This window comes from Vanacampus margaritifer, chromosome 2 (assembly GCF_051991255.1).
Source record: "Vanacampus margaritifer isolate UIUO_Vmar chromosome 2, RoL_Vmar_1.0, whole genome shotgun sequence".
NCBI lineage: Eukaryota > Metazoa > Chordata > Actinopteri > Syngnathiformes > Syngnathidae > Vanacampus > Vanacampus margaritifer.
This window is the reverse complement of record NC_135433.1, coordinates 14,581,361-14,600,028: the sequence shown is the minus strand read 5'-3', so window position 1 is coordinate 14,600,028 and position 18,668 is coordinate 14,581,361. Positions and strand designations below refer to the sequence as shown.

Sequence of the window (18,668 nt, the reverse complement as noted above, 5' to 3'; positions counted from 1 at the left end):
CCTCCATCTATGTTGGTATCCGAACATGAGGCTACCAAAAAGTGATATCCCGAAAATAGGATTCCAAAAAGGAGGCATGTTTGGCACCCCAAGAAAAGGGAAACCCTTCACAAACAAACCCCATCAAAGGGGTGCAAAAGTGGATGGGTACCTACCGACAACATTCCAAATAGAAAATGGTGCCATTTTGGTAGGCTACACAACTCTCATTCTCCTAAACAAGAGGAACAAAAAGTTTCATTATCCAAGAAGAGGGTACAAAACACAGATAAGACAAAGAGCAGGTAGCTTTAAAAACTTGTGGTAACCTGCACTGGCGTGCACAGGTAGACCCCTAGTGGTGCTCACACACTTGCCCCGCTGGCCTCTCTCAAAAAAAGTGACCTTTGGAAAGTTTGTTTTTTGTTTTTTAAATTAAACATTTTACTGATTTTACAATGTTGACACAACCTTTTGGAAAAGTTGCATCAATCGCGTGTGAAAAAAAACAAAACAAAATGCGTCCTCTGCTCGCGCGCGCCCGACCTAGTTCACTCGCTCGCTCGCTTCCTTTGTCACGTGAATGCCAATTACCCACGGTCGCGGTGTGGGACAGACACACACACTATTCTCCTTCCCCTGTTGCTCCACCCCAGCCAGGTAACTGTGTTATGACTCCAGTGGAATTGTATTGTTTGTTTGCGCACTATTCCCTTCCTATAATAATTTTGTTGTGACGTAACATGTCTCATACAGCACAAACAACTGAACATAAATATATCACAAATCAAATTACAACAATCCAAAGTCCAACGCTTTGCAATGAGCAGATTGTCTTGCAGTAATGTATATGTCCTTGTGCACCAAAGTGCCCTTTTTCCCCCCGGAGCACTTTACCCCCAAAATCTCTGCATGCCACTGGTAACCTGAGCAACGGGTGCCAAAATGAGATATGGTGCGCATACTGCATATTAGTAGATGTCACTCACAACAAAACAAAACAAGACCCAAAAAGTGGCATGGTCTGAGCGACATATTTTGGTAAGTTAAGAAAAGAAAAAAGAAAAACACCATATGGTTGAGAGGAGGAATTTTGGTACCGCAATAAAGCAGAAAGAAAGAAAGAAAGAAGGAAAGAAAGAAGGAAAGAAAGAAGGAAAGAAAGAAAGAAATTTACTTTAATTCTCTCAAACTGACTGACTGCATGTCAACACTATTTGAGGTGTGGCATTCTTTTATGATGAAGTGAGCACACAAACGGATCAACTATCAAAGAAGCTTCAACCCTGACTATACTCTGCCATCTGGTGGAGCTTTGAGGAAGCGCAACAGACTTCTGCCTGCAGCCCTTTGTGACATTGGCACTAATTAGCAAACAGTGGATACATACGCAACTGAAACAGGAGATAATCATAGCAAAAATAAATAAATACAAATTCATAACTCTTGAACGTCACTGCAGGAGTGTGCATTTCCTGCCGCAGTGGCATCCAAACACCACTTGGGGGCACTGTGCAACTTGTGCAAGTGATGCAATGTGAGCTGTTGGACCAACCCAAAGTTCCATCCATCCATCCATTTTCTTGGCCGCTTTTCCTCACTAGGGTCGCGGGGGTGCTGGAGCCTATCCCAGCTGGCTTCGGGCAGTAGGCGGGGTACCAACCCAAAGTTGCTATTCCTTATTTCATGTCCTTCTCTCACAATTAACCAATGAAACCCGCTTAGCTTCCCAAGAGAGCATTTTCTTGTTTTGTTTTTAAAAGGATCTCTAGTGTCAATGTCAAATTTCACGGTCACAGCAAGTTCAAATGCCTAAAAAATATTTTCTATTATTCTTATTTTATAAGGTAAACCAATTGACCAAAACTTTGAGGAGCTCATCTGAGGTAAAATGAAAGTGGAAAATGTATTTGGGACACAGCATGTTGGGTCATGTGTCAAATGAAAGGCCTTGGTGAGGGCTTTCCAGGTCAGTGCTTGTTGTGAGGATACGCTTTTAAATCATGACCAAAATGTGTAGTTTTGGGCTTGAAAACATCCACCAAATCAACACAAAAGCCTCCCACAAATGCAACAGGTAATAGTTTAAGAGCACTTACCTAAAAGCAGCCAGTAGATAAGCCAAGTTTACGATGAGGAAAATGCAGAAGACGCCAAACCGGAGGAGACAGAGAAAGTACATTTTAGATTAAAATTCAAGAATAAAGCAAAATACTATGCCTTGAAAAAAAGAAAATGACAAGTGCAGCCGATATGTTGGTACAGGTATCATGAACACACCGAAGCCTCGTTTCCACCACCGCTATCTACTCTACTCTACTCTACTAAAGCCCAGTCTCCACCAACAAATCTACTCTACTCCTTTTTCTGGTACCTGCTCCCTTGCGTTTCCAAAAAAAAAAAAAAAAAAAAGTAGTGACACATTTTCAGAAAATTAATGCCTCCGAAAATGATAATTGAGTTTACATATATTCTAATCCTACACTTAATTCACTTTCAAACAATATATAATATGTGGTGGTACCTCAAAATGTGATGAAGTTGGAGCAATTTCAATGTTGGCAGGTTGAAATCCCTCGTTTTGAGAAAGACACTTAAACATTTTGGCACACCATCTATCAAATGTCCATAGCAACCAGCAATGGCGTCGTTAGACCTATTTTACGGGGCTCAACCCAGTCAGCAAAGACATGTGGCCCACATTTGGCATAAGTCCGGCACAGGTGGCATTCAGTCGGCACTGGCATAAGGCATGCGGACCGAACATGGCCCAGGAGTGGCAAAGGAGGCACTGGCTTGACTAGATGTGGGTCAGTTGTTGAGTGACGCATCTTGCCCAGAAACCAATTTTTAAATCTGGGATATGTATAGCCAGTCTTGTCCCACCCTTAAATGCAGTTTCAGATTTTTTACAGAGTCATACAATCATACAGTCATACAATCAAAGTTTATGTGTGAATTCAGCAAATGAACTTTCATGAACCTCCCAGAGAGAAATTCTTCGAAGGTGAACATGCTTTTCTTTGTAGCGATTCAAGAGTAAGTATTTTATTTCCCTATGTTTTACATTTGACATTTTATGGCTTCATATTGACACAGCTACTGACTTGACAGACAAGACAGGTTATCTAGATTTTCCCTGTATTAGTTATTAGTTTTAATGCCATCATATTTAGTTAGGTGCACTCACTGGCCGATCAGAGCAAATCTTATTTTATCTGACCAGACTTTTATTTCAACCTAAAATGCATAAATATTAAATCTAACACTTCTCAAATCAAAACAACTATGAATAATTTCATATGAAAGAGATAATTATTTACATTTAGTGGAAATCTGATTCAGAGGTACCCGGTAAATGTTTTAGCGGGCAATTTTGTATTGAAGCTATTTTGTTGAACAGAGTATGCTCATATAAAAGGTACCAAATTATCACAAGCACCAAATATTATATTGTTCTGGGATAATATTCAACTTGCACTGTAAAACGTGCAGAACTTAATTTAAATTATGTACTGTTTATAGTGTTGTGTGTTGTAATGTTGTAAATATCTATTATATATCTCATGCAATTTGAATTTCATCTAGTTGATTTATGATTTTCATGATGTCTACTTTGTAAGGTACAGAATTCCTATTTAAACATGTTAATCGATCGCTGTTTCACAGCTATGCCAACAGGTGGCGGGCCAATTTACTAGCCAGACTGACACACACGCACACGGAGTAGAAAAGAAGAATCTCAAATTGCCGAGAGCCGTGTAATGAGCGGGAATCCTAACGTGTCAGCGTTCTGTGTTTCAAGTAGGTAAAAGTTGCATTAAAATAAAACCAACAGAATGTCAATGTGTATCACCATGTCTATTGTCAATTGGGTCGCTAAGCATATGTTGTCCTTAGAGGTGCTTTGAGTGAAGAAATTGTTATGAATCATCCTTAACGTTGAAGCTAAATTGCTAATCCTAACAGCCTATTAGCAATGTAAGGTAATGCAAGCCTGTGTGCTATGTTGCTAATAGGCTAGCAAGCTAACAAAGGGCACTGAAACGGGACAGGAGTGTTTACATGAAGAATTAATCTTATTTCACTCGTTTTTAAAAGGCTGTTTTAACAATTGAAGATATAACATTGAATAGCATATTTTTTAGGTTTAGTTTAGTAGTAAATTAAGTGCAATCGTATAGAAATGTATTAATAAAGTTTATCTGTAACTTGTTCTTCTCATTGTATCTCCTTTGATCAGGAAACCAAGCAGAGAGGTGTCATGCTACAAGATATTCATTTGGTAAGGCATTTTTCGTCATTGTTGAGCCAATAATTAACTTTGCATTAGTTTCACACTGTAATATAACAAATATGTAAATGTTGTACTTTGTTGCTCTTAGTATATGTTGTCTCTTCATGTACAGGTTGCTTGTGCTGTTTTGCCAGCGTCTTCGAAACCAGATGGCTAATTTACTACTTATTCAAACTTACAAGGCATGGTATACCTTGTCCAGAGCTTGGTGTACACTCCTTGGTAAGGAAACAGTCAGGTGAACAAACACCCACAAAGTATTAATTTCTAAGAATCCGAAGAGAGCTGAGGAGAACTACCCTTCCACCACATCCAAATGTTGGAACAACTAGTGAAAATATAACTCGGCACAGGTTTAACGGGAAAGGAGAAGATGCAGAGGTCTTACCTATAAAGAGGAAGGTGGCAAAGCGCAAACTTTAAAGGTAATGTTGGTATGTTTTCAAAGTTCATAATATGAGATGAGAACATGTTAATTAGTAGAATATCAATTGTGCTCAGGTTTCAGGCTGTGAATGTTTTTCCAAAATGTTCTGTCCACAAAATCCATGAGGAGGAGAGCAAGACAGGTAAATGATTCTAGGCACTGTACTACTTGTGATGATGCTTGTTATTGCTGTAACACATCTTTCTGTCTTGTACAGTAGGTACTTACATGCTTTGTTGTTATTGTTTAGGTGCACAACTCACTTTTTCAAAACTGCAAACACAATCACAGCTCTACAACAGCGCACCCAGATTCATCGTTAATTTAACTTGTGAGTAACAATAACTACTAACTATGATTATCAAAGAACACAATAATCACATTGTGCCACCCAAACAGGGTCTTCTGTTTGTTTCAGGCAATCCTTTTTGCGGTGCTTGGGTACCAACCGGAGGAAAGGGAAATACTGTATTCGTAGTTGGTAAGTTTTTCTAAGGTCACTGTTATTAAAGAACCAAATCATCCGGACCCGGCAACGCGGTTCGGGGCCTGTGGGCGCCTCGTGGTTCCCTCTCCCCTCCCCCTTCCTCCCACAGGTGATGTTATCTTCAGTCGATAGCAAGTGGAAACAATATGTTTATAAAAGGTATTATTTGTACATGAAAAATAATGATGATTAATTATACTCAAAATATTAACTTTTTACTGCTGAAAATGGTTCAATGAGTCAAGTACCCCTTTAAGTAGAAATAAAATGCACGAAGTATATGCATAATTTTGGAATATTTTTTGTGTGTGTTCAAGAGGGCCTCAAGAGACCTGATTCAAGTGTTTGTTTTTAAGTGTACTTTTTTAACCAAAGTCTTATTCTAAGCTGTTTTTGCTTAAATATTTTACAGTTAAGGTAGTATTTCTTGTAACTAGCTGAAACTAGAAACCAAATGTTCTGTTTCAAGAAAATATGTCCTATTGATAAAATAAACATATTTTAATTATGCTGAAATTGTTGTGGAGTTTTTTATTATTATTTAAATGTGAAATCAGAAACCATATGTCTGGCCCAGTGTAGGGCCAGCTATGGTTATAGAAAGGCCCACATTCGGGATGCCGGATGTGGCCCAACATAGGGCTAGCTATGGTTATACAATTTTGCTTGGATGTTCTGGCATCTCCATGCCAGATGTGGCCCACTAAAGGACCGTAATTCATTTAGGTATGTGGGCCAAGTGCAAGTGGGTTGTGTGCCACACCAAATTTGCTGACTGGGAAGCCTACCTAAAATGTACTTAAGCCCTCCCTAAATAATCTCGCTCACTCTCTCTTTCACATTCTAACTCACTCACTCACAGTAGTAATCATTTGTTTCCATGCAATTAAACTTTTTTGCAAGCAAACTTTAGTTGGCATGGCTGATAAAGTCACTACGCTCTGACCAATTTTGAAATATCGCACCGTGTGCGCCTCCACACCTGTGTTGCCTCGAGCGGAGAAAAAGAGGGGCTCCTCCTCCTCTGGCAGAAAAAAAAAGTTTTTACATCACCAGTCTATCTGGTGACCTGTGGTTGTGTTAACTGCTAAATGCTGTCTGGGTTGACAGTTCAACAACTGTAAACAAGTAATTCACTTTTAAGAATTGTACGCCAATGTCCTCGCTCTCCATTATCTTCATTTAATTATTTTTTTAAATTAAGATCATGGCTGGTAAAGGAAGCTGACTCTGTTGCACGCCAACAGAATGCAATGATATTAAGCCACGTTTAATTTATTTTGTATTTTTTTTAAATGTAATTTATGTATATACAGTATATGACTATACATATATTGAATATAGATTCATGGCATTTAATTTGTTTCACTTTTTTTTATTTTAATTGAATAAAATTATATTTTAAAACAAAATTGAATATTTCTCGACAAACAATTTGACTTACAAACAGCCTCTCGGAACCCATTGTGTTCGTAATTTGAAGACTACCTGTACATATACATCCGGAACAGAGTATACATACTATACCAGAGAGCTGTTTGGTGGAGTAAAGCAAACCATTGTGAAGCTGAGAGAAGAGGAAAAATCGATCAGAGCTACTGCGCAAACCTTTGGCATAGCCAATACAACAATTTGGAATGTCGTCACAAATAAACTACTGGTGAACTGAGCAACAAACATCGAATAGGTCAGCCAAAACCCTTTCGTCTGGCAATTCACAGAAAAATGCATCCACACTAATGGGGAGAAGCATCAGTTTGCAACAAGTCAAGGACCCAAAACACAACTGCCAACACAACAAAGCACTTCATCAGGGGAAAATGTGAAAGGTCTTAGACTGGCCAAGTCAATTACCGGTACCTAGTCTAAGGCTTATGCCACCAAATAATAAATATTATTCACTTGTAAGTAAGACATGTAGATGTCAATACCATGAAATAAAAGCTAGAATTGTGAACCTTTTTTTCATATTCGTCTTTTGATCTGAAAGCCAAATGTTTTCAGTATACAACCAAAATAAAGGAATTGACCTTTTGGAAAATCTCAAATTATGTACAAATAATATATTCATAATATTTTTATACATATTTTAATATATTATATGAAAAATAAATTAATACATTATTTTAATGCAATATTACTGGTGGTAGCTTATTGTTTCAGTTATTTGGTTATTTTAACCTTACCAAACAGAAACAAAAGGCATAAAAGCATCTGACGCCGGCTGACGGATTAAAACGGCACTTTGTTTTTCACTTATTGTTGTCATAAATATTGTAAAAGCAGACATGATCAAAAAGCGATTAACAACAAATAGAATTCCATCAGGAGCAGCGTTTGCTTCTCTTACCGGCGGCGTGGCAGCGAGTGATTACAAATGAGATTTCCGTCTTTTTTTCTAATTGCCTGTGCACCTTAATGGGAAACATCCATCACCCGTGCAGGCGTGAAGCAGCCGCTGAGTCAATAACCCCAGTGAATCTCAACCTCAAAGAGTCTACATTAGCTCATGCGTTTTCACACGCTTCATGCCACAAAAATACACCTTTCACCTCAAGCTGGTGCCAGCGCCAATTGGGTACTGCTCAAATATTATGACCGTACGTCACCGTTGGCTGGTTTCTTGTTATGAAATGGGGGCTAAATGTTGGCGGGTAGTGCTAGTCTGGCACCTGCTCTGATAGTTCAAAGAACAAACATAAAACAGTGCTAAATTGGTGCTAGCTGGCAAGATCGTTTCAGGATCAAAGGCGGCGGATGCCTTATGAATGCCAGAACATCTTTTCGAAGGCCCAAGTTTTGATTTCAGTTATCACTTCCAGGTAATCCAGTTGCGACATACTGAGTTGCTACAGCAAACTAAAATTCCAGATGGTCCAAGTTCAATTATCGTTAGTGCTGTATTGAGCATCTGCGAGTTTAGCTAGCAGCTAATAACTAACTTGTTGCATGACGTTCGCAAACCTCAAAAACTTTTATGTCATATCGGCATAAAACGAGAATGTATATTTTGATCAATTTAATTCACGTCTGATGTGCAACAAGTGCACAAGTGCACAAGTGCACAGGGGTATCTGATTTTGTTAGCATTTATATGACATTTTTGTAGCGTTTCATCTGTAGCTCAAAACGAGATTGCTTCAGGATCTATGACGAAGGTTGCCCGACTGCGGCAAAACCCTCGGTTGTCTGCGAGAGGGCGTGGAAGAGCTCCATCTCAATAAATGATGAGGCCTGGCTTTATTTGCTGAAAAGTGCTCCACGTTGCTTACAGGAGAGCTTTGCGCTGCGTTGACCCACTTTCAGCCCTGACCTTTGGCGACTCAGATAAAAATAAGGATTTTCCGAAAGGGCAGATGTACTGTTTGAGCTTCATCGCGGCTTTCTTCCGTCTCGCCGGATGCTCATCTTGGCATCCAAGGAAGCAAGTCTCTGAAGCGAGACAGAGACATCAATCACATCGTCGAGGAGCGGCGGCAGATTCCGTCTTCCCTTGATTGTCTGCGTTGACAGATCCCGTTTGGGCAGGATGTGGGAAGTTGAACCTCAATGGTAGAGGAGGTATGTACACGTCATGTGAAACGCAGATAATCAACAGTCTAATCAGTGCCGCCGCTACCCCTTTGGGTGCCTTAAGATTAAAAGTGTGATGGTGCCCCCGATTTATTTTTTTTTTTTCACAAGGTGGGGGGCATTTTTCATGCAACGATAATAGTTTGCATGACTTAAAGACCCAACCCCAACCTTTTGTTACGCCACGGACTGCTTCAAACAAGTTTTCCCAGACCAGCAATCATTCGCAATTCACACGGGTTGGGGTGATCAAAAGATGACATGATTAATTGCTGCTTTGATCTGGTGGCTGCATGGCTACTTGGCAGCGGCTAAATTGCTAATGTTACGTCGGCAGCCTGTGCATGCTTTCCACATGTTGCTCCACTAGCTTGTTCTAATGATTTAACAAGATTGTTGTGTTAACTGTTTTTGAGTACTTACCTTGCACAACGTCTTCATTTACTTATACCATTAAAAAAAACGACGGGGAAGAACGATCTTGTCAAAACTGCTTCATCTTGGGAAGATGACGCCAAGTCATGGCTTGTTTAGCTGCGCGTTCAGTCATTGTTTACTTGTTTCTTTTACTTTCTGTTTTTGTCTTCAACTTGCAAACCGCAGAAGAGAAGGAAAACCTGCTCTGATTGGCTGATGTCACGCACATTTCCATCGCATCTGATCTCTCGCTGATGCTCCCAACTCCATGTCATTGTGATATCACAATTCTTATACGTAGCACGGAGTCCTATTTCTTTTGCCCTTTGGAAAGTAATCGATAGAGTGTGGGATATTTTGAAACTGATGTGTATGCTTTATGAGAAATTTAGGTTGTCATAGACGCACCAAAATCAGACCAGCCACATGGCATAGATTTCTAATCTGGGAAATAAATTATAAAATGATCCAAAGTACCCCCTGCAATGTGCTCACGTACTATTTATTTCTTTTTTTTTGATACATCGAATGAGTTTTTTCTATGTATGTTTGAAATATCCAACTGTGTGAGTGGTCATTGAACGCGACAAGAGTTTACTGCCGAACGTGAATGCCGTGCTTTTTTTTTTTTTTTTTTTGCTTCTCTCCACGCGTCTCTGGATCGTAGAATGTAAACCCTTTTTTTTTCCTCCAAAACCTTGTTTATGTAACTGACAATCACAATACATGGGTTCTTCATGCCTTTAAATAAAAACAAACGTAGTAATGTTGCATCCAATGCATGCGCGACAAGTGATACTCCCTCCTGGCACGGGTGCTCACGGATGCGACATGTCAAGTGCATGCGTGCGCCGTGCCCACAGGAAAATGGGGCCCCACACGGACGATGCGTACGCTGCGTATAGGGCGTGGCGGCCCTAAATCCAATGTTATTATAAAATTAGCCAACTTCCTCTTCAATTTCAGGCATAGTGTCAGGGGGTAATGGTGGTTGCGGACCCAAACGCAGGGAAGCAGGGCAAGGAGGCAGAGGTGATGTTAAAAAAAAAAAAGAGGAATTTAATTATTTAATTATTATTATTATTATATTAAGACAAAAGCAAGCTCCAAATAGCAAGTGAAACAAAACGTGGGGAGGACAAGGCAAAAAACTGGCAGCATGACGGAAGGAAAACGACACTGAATCGACGCAGACAGAGGGGAGACAGGAGACTAAACACACACACATACTAATGACACAAGACACACCTGGGGCAAGCAAGACACGAGTGGCTGAGGGCACTGATTGGTTGACACGAGGAAGGGCAGGATTACACTTAACAAGACCAAGGGGGGACACACAAGGAAAAACAGAAAGCAAACATGACACATATGTTTTTGGGAGGTTTTCATGTGTCCTGTTATGACAGACTTGTCCACACAATTTTGCGTCTATTAGTGAAACTAGTGTCTTATTTTTTTTAGGGCTGTCAAAATGAAAGCGTTAACCTAATGTAACTCAAGTTTTATCTACTTCCTGTTGCGACCGATAAACTGCACCATGCTGGAATGTGCTGCTTGTGGGCACAACTAAACCTGGAAGCAAGTTTTGAGAACTGTTTCTATGAGGGGAAAAAAGATGCCTGTAAATCTGTCTGTTTTGATCATTTTGTTCAACAGTTGTATTTCGCAAGAGAAGAATTCTATTCAAGGACAAACGAAAGCTATTACAAGAGTCTTTGATTCAAAATATACTTTCTATTTGATGATTTTTACATGAATTCCAAAAGTAAACATCTTTTACAAGCTTTGTAGAATATAGAGAAGCAGAAGTAGAAAAAAATTTGATTGATGGCCATTCATTACGGAAAGTCATGCAATTAATTTGTTTAAAAAATGTAAGCGCTTAACAGCAGGAATGGGGCAGGAATTTTTCCGAAATTGCTTACTCAAACCAAAGTGGTAGACTTCTTGTTAAATTCCCGGCATGAGTTCTTGACACATTTGTCCAACGTTATGACCTATGTCCACCCAATTTCGTGTCACGTGGTGACATACATATGGGGCTTTTCCATAGGAGACTAATGAGGGGAAATCACCCCAAATGGCTTTTTGAAACCAAAATATTTTCTCTTCCTGTTCAATTTAAAGAATTGCCATTTGAATTTTTGTACCTCTTGTCGTAACAGATTAGATAGATCCTGATGTTGATGTCACGCGTCCCAAAATGGGCGTTAGCGCAGCCATTTTGGCAGCATAGAAAATGCGTCTGCCACTTTGAGTAAACGGCAAATGACACACTTTAACAATGATTAACAGCTGTTGTGGACCACAATGAGTAGAGGCAAAAAGGTTTGAGCGTTGCCCAGGCTAATAAAAGAGACATCAATGCGTAGCCAATGGAGCACTTTGTACATGGTGGCTAAATCAGCAGATGGTAACTGTTGTGTTATCACACACAAAATGTGGGGCGAAATAATCTGTTTGTTTGTTTGTGCTGCTCCGGTTTAATAGATATTACACAGTTAAATTTAATAACTGACCAACACCATAAAGAAGACTTTTTACGGCATAAGTGACCGTGGCCACAGCCTAATTAGCATCTGCTAAGTTGCTAACATACCTAAATAACACTGCAAGACTTGCGTAAAACTGCTAACTTCGACAGCATTTTGACCACACAAATAATATAAATAAATACGGATTGTACACACTTGTAAAGCCTTTGTAAAAACAGATTTGAAAGCACTCACCAGTGTAAGAGAGGAGGTAATTCCACAAAGTAGTATCGCCTGACACTTCATCGGCAATGCAACATGTCCACCTCGCGCATGTATATCATGTCCTTTTCATCAAAGTGACTGTCAATGTGTTATGTTTTGATTTTCAGCTCTTTCTGATTTCTCCCTTGCAGTTGCTGGGGAAACAGCTGGAGGGCGGATCCTGCCAACACACCTGCTGCCCATTAGGTCATCATGTCAAAATAAAAGCCTGGCAGCAACAGAGAGGAGTGTCGGCTTATTGCTCCGTGACGCTACTCACCATACCTGACGTTTTGATACTGCTACCTTTCTCGCGGCAATCTTTCTTGGTGTTGTGGACACCACTGGTAACTAGACTAGTAGCGTTTTTCTTTTGGGGTTCAACAAACACTACCCAACCGTGACACAATGCTCTTGGGTGGAAAGTTGACGGATAAACGCTAGTTTTAACCCTCCACGCCATTGTAGTCCATTAACGCTGCGCCGCTACTTTCCTGCCACAGGGGGGCGTGTTCAGAGAAATATCATGTGACGTCCGGATCTCTATTGGTGAAACTGGTGTGAATGGCAATTTTTTTCCAAGTAACACATTTTCTGCGTGATTACATTAAGGCTCCTTAAAATGCAATTGGTGAGTTTTAAGGCACCCCGAAATTCCAAGCGAGCCCTTTTGAAAGTCTGAAATCCTGGATGCAGTCAGTGTCAGTGTCTCCATGTTCAGTGAAGTGATTTCCCCCCGGGGAGGTGACGGCATTTCGTCACAGTGGTGAGCTGAGGATGTTGCTGACTTGCAAAGTGCTACATCACCGCATGTGACTGCCGAGCCTAGCAAGTCTTAAATCTGCCCCCCGCGGACCACCACGCGGATAGTACTATGCCACCGCTGCATTGATGAGACGGCTGCAGCCCCTAGATAGTGAAAATACAGAATTTCGCTTCTCGCATGGCATGGCTGCTAAGTAATGAATCACAGAGCGCTGCACCGTCGGGAATGCGGTGCAGATTGCACTCAAAATGCAATTGAGAGGAAGAGGAGGAGCGGGAGAATGTGATGGGAGGGAGGGAAGGTTGTTTACTAGATGGAAGCCAAGCGGGAAAACGAAGGCAGAGATAAAGGCGGAGAGGAGTTTGGTTGTCAACGGAATAGTCGAGCTGTCAACATGACACATTAGTACTCAAAACTAACTGGACGGAACGTCTCAATGTGAGTCACTCAAGGCAATTCACCAACTCATCAAAGATTCTGTAACGTAAACGCCATGTTTTTTGTTGTTGTTGTTTTTTAAATGTACATTCCCTTTTGTCCATACATTTGAATTGGACAAAGTGACACATTACTCACAACAAACTTCACTGGCCATGTCGATAGGACTTTTTCGTTACAAATTTCTAACTGCTCAAAGCTTTTAGAATGCATACAACATGTGTTCGTCCCTTTTGGGCCACCATACAATGTATTTGCCCATGTCCATCCATGTAAAAGTAGTCGTCAAAATGACGAGTTATTCACGACTAACGCTACTTGACCAAGTCAGTGTGATTCATGACAACTTTAGTAAGTAAGTCTTTAAGTCACAGTCTTTAATTTAAAACGTGGACGCCATGACAAGTCGACTGACATATCCATGTGATAATCGTATTCATGAGAACTCACTAATTTTTCATTACAGTTTTTACAATGAAAGGGTTTTCTTTTGTTGCCCCTTTTGGGCCACCGTACTTTGCATGGTGTCCTCCATTACAAAGTACATTTTCTGCATACAATGACTCGAAGTAAGTTGTAAAAAAAAAAAAAAAAAAAAAAGTATATATTTAGTTTAGGTTTGTTTGTCCATTTAGGACCACCCTTGTGTCCTCGACTAAAATAATAAATTCAACATACAGTAAGTACAATTTATGTCCAATTATCCTACGTGGGTGAGGGAAAAAAGTGCATTTTATAATGCAATCATGGTCTTTGTTCTTTTATGGCCACCATCCTTTCTTTGTTATCCTCTATTAAAAAAAAATATTTCAACAGTCCAATCGATAATCAGTCTATGTGAGATTGTCTAGTGCACTCATTAAGCAGGTAATGAAATTATCATGAAAAGTATTCCGTCATAAACCCAGCTCCATATTTAAAGGGAAACCAGCAAAAATCCAGAATGCTACATGACACTACTACGGGCTTTATTTCTTCTCCGCTTTGCCGGCTTAATGCCATAATCCCCATAATGTGATTGGTTCTGCCTCGCTCCTTATGTAACTATTTGTCTTTTTCTAAGCTTGGTTTTGGACGCATCAGGCCACACATTGGGCCGCATAAAAGAAAGTTTTTAATGCAGGGCCACGCCTTGTGTTTGTTTTGAGGCATTGTGGATGTAATTCGACAGAATAATGGTCACATTTTGCTTAGTTTAGGAAGAAAATGAACATCCTACACTCTACAAGTAGGGATGAAACACTTGGGTACAGTATTTCTTTACTACCATGTTTGGTCGTTGGAAATAAAAATATAATTATGTACTACATCCTCAAACTTTTCTTTTCAGTTACATTTCCTCTCATTTAACTAATATTTCCATGTGCCAAAGTACGAGCACTGGAATCCGCTTAGTACAGCTGCTTCAAAGCAAAAAGGACAACTTTCTATTCCATTTTAAGCATGGGTCCTTGAGACGTTTTTTTGCGTCTTGTCTTGATAGACATGCCCACATGATTTCATGTCAATCGGTGAAACTGCTGTTCAGGGTTACATTTTCCTAACTTTTCAGGAGGCTTTGCTAAGTGAGTTTTGGAGAGTCTTGTTGATTTAAAAATAATAATAATAATCTTGGTTACCCTGTACCGTCACTGTATATTTGACAGACTGAACCAGCACAGTGTGGGGGAAAATATGTCAGGACACCCATGGCATTTTAAAGACTTATTTGCAACCCAAGATGCCAATGCTAATGGAACAGACGCCACTTTTTGTCTAACATTATGCAAAAAGCAAACAAAGTAGGTCACTTTGCATTCTGAGATTGTCTTTTGAGGCAGAGGTGTAAGAATTTTTTTTTTTAATTACCTTGTGCTCAGCATTTATTTACAAGCTAACAAGCTATGACGGCAGCCGCAATTGTGCCTGATGAAAATCCACATCAGGATTCCCTGCGGGAGTATCTGCCACAATTTTTTTTAAATGAGATTGTCACATGTTTTGATCACGTTAGCATGATCAAATATGATACCTTTAAATTACTTGTTAAGGTGTGTGCAGGAGAGAGAGAGTCTGCCACGTCTGTCGTGGTGTGTTGCGTTGGCTCATTTTTGTATTATTCTGTCACGTTTTGATCATGTTATCATGATGAAACTTCAGCTTTAGCTTTTAAAGTGAGTGAAGGCGAGAGGGGGCCCACCTCTGTCAGGAGGTGATGTGGTAGCCATTCTTTTCAATTATTTGACATTTGGTTTGATCATGTTAGCACTGTCAAACATAAAGTCTTTAAAGTGGCTTTTTGTAAGGGAGTTAAAAGCGGAGAGGAGGCGCAGCCTGTTCAAGGGAGTGTGCAGCATATTTTTTTCATTTTTACATTTCACACACTAAAAAGGTCAAATAAAAGCATTTTTAGTAAAAACGCCCTCAATCCCCAGAATCTAACAATGCATGGCAAATGCACTCATGTTTCTGCTTTTATTGTGTTTAGATCATGTTAGCTCATATTAAATTGAGTTTTTAAGTTTAGAGTAGGCAGCACGGTGGCTGACTGGTTAGCACGTCCGCCTCCCAGTGCAGAGGACGTGAGATCGAGTCCGGGCTTCGGCCTTCCTGGGTGGAGTTTGCATGTTCTCCCCGTGCTTGCGTGGGTTTTCACCGGGTACTCCGGTTTCCTCCCACATTCCAAAAAACATGCATGGCAGGTTAATTGAAAACTCCAAATTGTCCCTAGGTGTGAATGTGAGTGTGGTTGTTCGTCTCTGTGTGCCCTGCAATTGGCTGGCAACCAGTTCAGGGTGTACCCCGCCTACTGCCCGAAGCCAGCTGGGATAGGCTCCAGCACCCCCGCGACCCTAGTGAGGAAAAGCGGCCAAGAAAATGGATGGATGGAAGTTTAGAGTATGTTTTTAGATCTATATTTCCAACTCGCTTCAGGTGGTCTGTTCTTCATCCAAATTATCTCAAAATGTCCCCAGCATCCCACGTGGGAACCTTTATGCCGGCAAAATGTGGACACGATGGGGAGCGGTGGCTCCTTTCCAGTGTTATTACTGTAATGGCGAACATTCATACATTTTACATGACGCACCCAACGCTAAAAGCCTCAGTGGGGTTGTGCGTAGTGTAGATGACAGAACTGTGAGAACAAGCAGGTAAGTGTGGGAAAATGTCAACATGAACGGGAAACAATGCTCAGACGCAGGTTGGACGCCGAGGTGTAGGCTGTAATGACATTTATGCAGAGTGTCTAAAAATAGTGGGTGCATTTTTGTATACATTTCTTGGTGCGTCTCGGTACTGGTGGATCACAATTAATATTAGTCATCTAAGGCCCAGACGGATTCAAAGCCGGCATCGTTCCTCAAACAAATCTCAGCCGCAGGGAGTTAACGGAAAGCGTAGAAGAAGAATCAGCGAAGAAGACGAACACTTTTTTTTCTAAATTGCATTCTACAGAACAAACATGGCTTTGCATGTATCAAAACAACACGAAAAAGACGAACACAGGAGAAATAACAATGGCGGGTGATTCAAGTACAACACCGCTTGTTGAACGTGGGATTAAAGAAGCTAAATATTTTGCTGCAAAAGCATAAGCAAGCTAAGGAGGCTGCGCAAAACGACTATGACACGGCTAGCCGCCATTGTTGTTGACAGACTGACGGTCCGCGCGCAGTCACGCGAGAATTGGCGCATACGTCATCAATCTGCGACAACGCGTCGTCATCGAGCTGGAGTATCCTGCATATGTTGTCCGCAAGGGGGCTCCGAGTGGTGGAGTGGTTACCGTCACTTGCCTTCGGTACAGGTTGGCGTGAGTTCACTTCCTGCTTGGGAGACCAGTGCAACAACAACAACAACAACAACAACAACAACAACAACAACAACAACAAAAATATGTTTTCCAGACGAATGCATACAGGCCGCGTTTTGAAATCTTTCCACTCTGGAGCCCGGTTTCAAAAGTGATCGGTTTCAAAAGTGATCGGTTTCAAGCTACGAAACCGCGTCATCGTGTGGAAGAATTGGCCTAAACGGTAAGAAACTTGTGAGGATACATTAAAACTGGCTTTCGTGTGGACGGCCTAAAGCTTCAAGTCAAAAGAAAAAAGCATGGCCATTATTTGTCACATAACTGCTTATGACAGCTGCATCCAATTGAGCAAATTCCTTGTAAGAGTTTGTTAAAATGTGAAACCTGGAATTTGCCCAAAATATCTATTTCAAAATCTAACGGCTAACTTCTTGTTCAATTTCATGCAAGGATTCTTGAGATTTTTTCATGTGCTTCATCTTGATTGACATTTTCACCTAATTTCTTGTCGATGTGTAAGAATGGTGTCTGGAGATATATTTTTCAAACTTTTCCAGGGGCAATAATAAGGTTATTCGCCCAAAATGGCCGACTTGCTGTTCAATTTTAAGCATGTGTCCTTCAGACTTTTTTGTGTCCTGTTATAAATAATGGACACGTTCACCCAATTTCGTGTCAATCAGTGGAACTGGTCTTGTGGACAACGTGGTTAAGATCGTCACCAGCAGGACCCGGTTCAAGACACACAGTTGACAGCCCAAAATGCCCCTCGGGTTTCCAGCAGCACCCTGCACCAGTGGGTGCCACTACTGTGCGTGGGCTCGGTCAAATACAGAGGTCATATTTCATGTAAACGTGTACAGTATCTGACAAAAAAAATGAGTTTCTTCATTATTTGCAGGTGTCAGAGTCCAAATACTTGTTTTAAGCCTACATTCAGTAAAAATCAGACATATAACATTCAGCACAATAACTGGAGAAATTCGCTCACAAACGCCTGCTTGAAACCAAAATGTCTGACTTCCTGTTTAATTTCAGGTGTGGGTCCTTGAGATTTTATTGTGTGTGCCCTGTATCGTATTGATGTATTGTTTGTTTTTTTTACTTTTACAGGAGGATTGCCTCAGTAGTGCCTGCTTAGGTTCCCCATCCGCCACCACCGGACACTTCTACTATGACAGAATGCACAGAAAAGTGACCAGGAAGTCAGCCATTTTGGTTTAACGTGGCCAGTTGTGAGAAAATTGAGGCTAAAAAGGTAGCTGTGATGCCCTTCACTGCCTTGCCTATCCATCTAGACATACATTTTCCAAACTGCTTATCCTCACTACAAAAATGCTGCTCTAAAATACTGCCATTCACTCAACATGGAGGATCTTAAGAAAAGACAGAGAAGAAATAAGGAAGAGAGTGCAATGACACCATCTACTGGCCGTAAAAATATATATTTAGTGACATTATGAGCCCACGTACACTTTAACATAAATTCCACACCCTCCCAAAGTAGCAAAATTCGTTACAATGTTAAGTGATGGCATGCCCTTTTGTGTGCATATAATTAAGTGCAGCGGACAGCTTATGGCCAATTCTAGCGGGCTAATGTGGCTAACAGACGTACAACCATTAGGACAAACTGCAGGATATGAGCGCAGAACATGTAATTACTTTTCATCATTAAACAAGTGCTGAGAAGAACATAAACAAGTTAAGTAATAAGGAGTTAGAATGCAACTAAGCCACATGTTAGAAG

At 40.6% G+C, this 18,668-nt stretch overlaps 1 protein-coding gene and 1 long non-coding RNA gene across 2 annotated transcripts in view; one reads left to right on the top strand and one right to left on the bottom strand.

Moving 5' to 3' along the window:
• asic2 (acid-sensing (proton-gated) ion channel 2) overlaps nt 1-18,668 on the bottom strand; it is a 212,067-nt gene that overhangs the window by 128,977 nt on the left and 64,422 nt on the right. The gene's annotated exons all lie outside the window — the stretch shown is intronic.
• On the top strand, nt 3,646-4,845 carry LOC144044187 (uncharacterized). Its single transcript, XR_013291200.1, has 4 exons — nt 3,646-3,783; nt 4,223-4,264; nt 4,389-4,701; nt 4,778-4,845. It is a non-coding gene; the product is annotated as an uncharacterized LOC144044187 (long non-coding RNA).